The 7,210-nt window shown below is 35.5% G+C and overlaps 1 long non-coding RNA gene across 1 annotated transcript; it reads right to left on the reverse strand.

Annotated features, from left to right (window-relative positions):
* Positions 1-1,042: 1,042 nt before the first annotated feature.
* On the reverse strand, positions 1,043-3,865 carry LOC118823083. The gene is made up of 3 exons (XR_005008498.1): positions 3,798-3,865; positions 3,281-3,382; positions 1,043-1,522 (listed from the first exon to the last, which is right to left on the reverse strand). It is a non-coding gene; the product is annotated as an uncharacterized LOC118823083 (long non-coding RNA).
* Positions 3,866-7,210: the final 3,345 nt, after the last annotated feature.

Below are 7,210 nucleotides of genomic sequence, written 5' to 3' on the forward strand. Positions count from 1 at the left end.
GTGCTGATCTTGGTGATAGAAACATGGCAGCTTACAGGAGCTCACAAAAGTTCCACATGCTGATCCATTTTACTGACCAACATACATGCACACACCAGGGGGCAGATTTAAAAGACTTAACATCGCAATAGTCTCTGAATGGATCACCAGCAAGATGTTTGGTTCAATAGGGTTCAAGGTTAACACATCAGTAATTAACTAAAGTAGATTAGTCTTCTAAACCTCTCAACATTCAAAAGGCTGCTGTTCTGATCCAACCTTCCTTTTGCACTTCCAACTTTTTTAGAAGTGAATTTTCAGCCTGAAGCTCATCAATGCTCTCTTGGAGAACTTCAACTCTGTTCTTCCACTGAAGACCTGCCTGGGTCATTGGCTTGTTCACTGTAACTGCAAGAAAGGGACAGTAAATTATTGGATAAACAATTAATAGAAATAACAAGCATACAAGAAACACAAACACAGATTTAAACAGAGGAGGGGTTCCTTTTTAATAATTAAAAGTCATTTTCTTATTGGTGAGGGGCAATGTTTTTTTTTATTATTATTATTATTTCGTTATTTTCATTTATTTAGTTAGTATTTTTTTTTTCATTCATTTATTTTGAGTGGAGCCCATAACATTCTACACCAAAATGGAACTGGTTTTTGAATTGCTTGGTGTAACAGTGAAGTCGCAAAAAATTGTTTCAGGCAACTCACAACATGCAACTAGTTGCATGAATATTTAGATATTTACATTCATGGCATTTGGCAGATGCTCTTGTCCAGAGCAAGTCACAATTTGATCATTTTAAACAGGTAGGTGAAGGTGATGTTAGGAGTCCTGCCCAAGGACTATTGATATAGTGTAGGGTGCTTACCCAGGCCAGCCTACTACTGCTACTACTACGATTCCTACTACTACTAATAATAATAGTAATAATAATTGCTGTTTTTGTAGCTATAAATGAGGCATTATTTTACTTACAGCTGTGAGACGTCATTTACTGTATGTATAGTTTTTACAGTCCTAAACACTGTACTTTGGACATTAGACTTTTTATCAATGAATTAATGATGGTGACAAGTGCAAGAAAAACTCATTTCAGTCAGTTTGCTAATAAAATGACACTTTCAGATGAAAGTTATTTTATTTATTCAGCTCTAAGGCTCTTCATGCTGTTTATTGATACACAGACATTACAGAAGTTACAGTACAATCTATTCTAATCTATAACATTTATCACATATTATCTGAGAGCACAGCTGAGAAATTAAATGTAGGAAATTTACGTAATTGTTTCCAGACAGTAAATTTACAATATTTCTGTTACTCCAGTAAGAGATAAATCACTGAGAGAGGAGCAGCAGACGGTTCAGATGAAGAGGATGGAGGAGATCAGAGGGACCAGCATGATGAGGAGACTCAGCTTAACCCCCTCAGCACTGTTACACAGATCAGTGTTGCAGCACTCATGTCCTTTGCTAACACACTCAAAACTGGTTGTACATGTTTTTTTAGAAATTGTGCTGCTCATTCCCTCTGTGAGAGAGAGAGAGAGAGAGAGAGAGAGAGAGAGAGAGAGAGAGAAAGATACAGAGCTGAAAACCATTTACAGATATTCATTGAACATTAAAACCCTAAAAAAATGAATCTGAATTTACTCCATTCTATGATGGCATTTTCAGTCTACTGTGTAAATAGACATTGAGAATAAAGTTGTAATATTACAAGATGCAAGGTTGTATGGCATGATATTTCAAGAAAAAAGGTCATAATGTTTCGACAATAAAGTCATTATATGTCAAGAATAAAGTCTTAGAATTACAAATAAAGTGGGATATTACACAAAAGTCACAATATTGTGGCCAAAGTCTTTGCAAAGGGAAGGCAGCAACCTCCTCATGTTAAAATGAGCATTGAGGAGCTGGTGGAGTTTCATATACTTTATATGAAATACTTTCATATTGATTTCACCCATAAAGAAATACTCAGTCTCCCTGTCTCTCCTGGCTCAACAGCACCAGCCTGTTATTAGTATAGAGAACGGCTGTGCAGGAAACTGTGTTTATTTGGGAGAAACGACCAGATGGACTTGGAGGAAACTGCCTGTTTTATTAAAGGAGAATCGCAGGCAGTGGCCGCCCACATGGCTACTGGCAGTTAGCCTTGTAGATGGCTGTGCCATTCGAAGAGGGCATGTAGTTTCACAGCAGACAGTGAGAATAATCATGAAAATGATCGATCCTGATGGAGTGAGTGGAACTCCGGCGTGCTCTGTGTCTTCGACCTCACCAGCACAGCAACCCCAATGCATTATGGCAGCCCCCCTACAATTAGCCTACTTTATCCATGAAATATCACAAGTTTATTCATGTAACTTTATGACTTTATTTTTGAAATTTTACAACTTTATTCTCAAAATATTATGACTTTATTCTCAAAATATCATACTGTATGCCTTTTTTCTCTAAATATTATGACTTAATTTTTAAAATATTACGACTTTAAAACCACATGAATTTCACATGTGAATAATCAGATCTCACATTATTTTTCACAAACTTTTGAAAAAAGTATCACATGTTGATAAATGTTGTCACAAGCGATAATGTTCTCTTACTTGAAAAAATATGCTCACATATGAAAACATCTGAAAATGCATTCGCATGTGAAAAAATGTGATTACGTACCATTTCATATTATTCCCATGCGTTTACTTGTAAATGTGTTTTTACATTTTAGATGTGAAATATATGTGTTTTTTCCTTCATCACTGATTTTTCCCTTGGAAGTTTAATTACTGTATAGTTGTTGCTATTTTGAAGATCTTGCAAGTATCTTATGGTGATGTGTCTGAAACAGGTAGCATATTCTTAATGTTTCTGAAGATTTGGTGATGAAAATATTAATAGCATTATGAAGCTGATTCTGCAGAACTTAAGGTGCAACATCAACATGCAACTTTCATACAGCTCAGTGTTTACATCAATTACATTTGAAATTTACTGTGTTAGTAACGATCATTTACAGACTTTTTCTGATGAATTACAAATAGGCAGATATTTGAGGATGTGAGCTCTTGAATTTCATTAATTCAGAGATGATCCAGCCTCTATTTCAGCTCAGTATCACAGAATATGTGTTTTTCAGACATTCTTTAATATTGAAACTGTTTTGGAAAGCTGATGTTGCATTTTAAATCTGATCATCATCTTAAAGTGGATTTAAACTTTACTGCTGTGAGACTGTGAGTCATGTGTTGGAGAGTCTTAGATGAGGTTGAGCTTCATTTCTTACTGTATTTGGACAGGCAGCGATCTTTATGTATAGAACACTCCATAGACACACATGCTTTCCCAACGCCTGTGCAACACTTCAGAGCTGCAGAAGCCTGTAAAGCTTCACAGATAAAGAAACAAACAATGAAACATAAATCTAAACAAACAAATTTAAAGAAGCATGTTTGACTAGCCTTTTCACAAAGACTGAGAAAAGCTAGAAAAAAATAAAGTAACAAAACTAACATTTAGTTTTTCATTCTGAAATGATTTATGATTATTACTGACTGTTCTGTTCTAGAATAAGATGAGCTCTTTAAAAGTAAATGTTCAAAAGTCTAATGATGTTTTGCATTTTTTAGTACTGATAATGTTTATTTGTTTTAGGCTTATATTCCTACTAACACTCTGCACAACATTACAACTATGTAATGTAGATTATAAATAGAAGAGGGATGTTTAATAAAGATGTAACATTCTGAAAAACAAAACTCTCTGCATTTGAATATAAAGCATGTGATACTCAATACTGGTACCTTCAGAGAAAAGCATGTAGACGAGCATCAGAGTGACCAGCTTCTTCATGGTTGGAGGTTTTGAGAAGTTGAGAGTGTGATGGAGAGATTAGAGTGAACTTCATTTATACATACAGCTATAAGGAGGTGTGGCTTTGAGGACAATCTTTTAATATAGAATCCTTTGTGGTTTGGCTTTAGTGTCTCTGTGAGGGATGTGACACTGCCCTTGAGAAGGGCGCCGCCCATCTCTCACATCTAGTCTAACAGATATCATGGCTGCCCGCACTGTAAACTCAGATTAGTTGACAATATTCTCCTTTTACAAGTCCTGCTAATGCTCGAATTAGGAGCGTATTGGCATCAATTAAAGCAAATACATTACAATAAATGAACTGTTTGTACATTTCGTGCAATGAGTGACTCAGACTAAAATCAGCCATTTCTGAGAACTCTAATAGTTTAATACATGTACATTTTGCAAAGAGAATTACGTTTATAAATTAGAAAAATAAGAGTTAATTAACAGAAACTAAAAAAAATGCTAAGAATGCTGGGAAGATTTTGGGCTTCAGTCTGTAGGATTTACCCAAATGAGTTAGGTTTACCAAGGAACGGTATGTTAGAAGATTTGTATATGTTAGCAAAGTAAACCTAAAAACAAATTAAGCTGGCACAGTCAGTTTTCATGTTTTACAGTGTGTGGTTCAGGACTCAGAACTGGGTATTTCCATCATCAGGTGAAAGGTGACCATTCAAGACAGTCTGAGGCCTTCAGCCTGACTGAGAGTGACTCTTGCTGATGTCATTAAAAGAGCTGATTGTACGCCCTAATAACCAGTCATAGAGATAATGATTTTAATATTTAAAATCAGAGTCATGTATTCGATAAAGTTTGATTATTATGTCATTTGCATAAAAGTATAACTGCTTTGACCAAGTCTTTGTTAGATGGGGAAGACTCCTGTCGGATTTGCATGTGAGATTGTGTGTTTGTGTGAATGTGATGACCCGATGAGATTAGTTTCTTTATTTTTATCCTTTTTTCAGTTTCTATTTACTTTTTCATATTCATTTAATCCTAAATAAAAAAAAAACATTTTTGTCATTCAATTTTTTGATCTATTTTACTTTTTAAATTCAATATGGGGTCTTTTCTGTTTACTCTTTGGGGTACACTGCATCATAGAAATTATGAATGTATGTTACCCTTCCAAATTTTTACTTCACTCATGCTGTAGTAAATTACCCAATAGATTAATCATGTTACAGAGATCAATGTAGCGTTAGAGGAGTCTTTCCCAAAGTATAGGGTGACATGCTTAACCAGACTAGACCAGGATAGAATCCAAGTCTGCAACATGAAGGAAACAGTGTTTCCTCCTACATTATACCAAGCACAGCGTTAGTGTAGTTAGCTGTAGCTTAGTCTTAGTGGCTGTTTACATCCCTCCTTAGTGGCTGTGTGGCTTAGCAGTAGCGTAGCATGGCTTTGTGGAGGGATGTAAACAGCCACAACAATAACCACAGTAGACTCCCAATGAGGATAAAAGGGCCTACATCTTACTATGATGACCTCAAAATCAGGAGAGCAGGAGTGTTCAACAACAACTGAGTTGGTGCACCATTGGTCATTCACAAACAGACACAGTACACTGCCCTTTGTATTAAGTGATGTGGTCATGCACTCCATGCTATTAGCCTCTAGTAGGCTGCTATGAAGTCAGGGTCCAGTAAAAATAAAAACATTCCTGGTTTTTCAGTTCCTGGTTTGGAGATCTGTCATGAGTCTAGCTGCCATGAACCTGATGTCGTCCAGCTTGTTTTCAAGTGACTGGACATTTGTGAGGATATGGTATTCTGGTTAGCTTCACTAGCCTTGTCTGGAAACCCCCTCACCTGACCCACTTTTTTGTGTTCGCAAGTCTGTCAACAGCGTCTTCCAGTCTGAGGCGAAGCCTCTGGCCTCTGGAGTGAACAATGGACAGAATGAGACTGAGAAACAACTTAAACTCTTAACTTTGTATTTACAGCAATCACTTATTTCTTGTATTTGTGGTATACAGAGCTTAAATATACACAGTGTTCATAACCATATAATGCGTTATGGATCTGATCTAAGTTAAAGCACAGCAGAGCTGAGTGGTATTTATATTGTAGAGTGAAACATGGATGAATAAAGCAAAAATAGCACACAGGATTAAAGCAATAAAGGCAGTGTACTGTTCAGTGAACAACAGTGAACTACACTACACAACTATCTGGACTTCAGAATTCAGTTTTGACCAACAAACAAAATAAGAAACAATTCAAACAACTTCAAACAACTTTAAACTACCTGGACGATAAGTGACTAACCTACTTACATCTGTCCCTGAACACCAAACAAACACACACACACACACACACACACACACACACACACACCCCTGCAGGCAGAGTCACACTCTAAGAGACAAGAACTGCGATATACAGAATATCTATGAACCAGTAACGAGTCCTGTTGCAGAAGCTAACAGGCCAGTGAGAGCATCTCAAACAGTTCTGTGCAGAGTTACGAGAAGTGGACTGGAGTACTGGATTACACTGGATCGGCTGTTATTGTGAATTAAAAGCTTTATACTTGCATAAAACATTGATTTCTCTATTAAACTTTAAACCTTTTTTGTAAATGTGATTCTAATATAGTTACTAGGACAGTATTTTGATTTACTGGGTAAGTAAATAAATCTAAAACCTCTATAACTGATACTTAAAGCAGTGTTCTTAATATTGGCTTTTCAAAATATGACCTGAATACAGATCCTTTGTTTTTGTTTTCTGATTACATGTATTTCATTACATGCAACATACACGATGTTCATAATTTTTTAAGTGAACAAAGATTTGGTTGGTACAGCAGACTAACTTTTGAGACGTCTAAAATAGTGTCTGAGAGGCCTACTCAATTTTGACGGTGGTCTGGAATCTTGTGCGAAAACCCACAGTTCATACCTTTTGACAGAAATAGACTCCACAAAACCACATCCTGTCACAAATCTGCCAACAAAGCTGCTGTTCCCACAGTCATGGTCAATTTCTATTGCTATATCACTACATGATGAATGTTGTATTTTGTATATGTAGATGAACCTGAACATACTGAAAGGGTAAAATTACCATAAACTTACACATTATTATTCTTATCATACATATTGTTTCATTTGTTCATAGTGTGTTTTGTTATTAATTTTGATTGTAAATTACAAGTATTATTATTGTTGTTATTATTATTATTATTAATAATAATCATAATAATAATTTTCAAAACTCTATTGACTAGTCTATAGCTATGTGAAAAAGTAAGTACATTCTGTGAAATGTATAGACTTTTTCAGCATATTTGAACATACAGACATTCATTTAAACATTTAAACAATACTAATACACAAAAG

Source organism: Colossoma macropomum, unplaced genomic scaffold (assembly GCF_904425465.1).
Source record: "Colossoma macropomum unplaced genomic scaffold, Colossoma_macropomum, whole genome shotgun sequence".
NCBI lineage: Eukaryota > Metazoa > Chordata > Actinopteri > Characiformes > Serrasalmidae > Colossoma > Colossoma macropomum.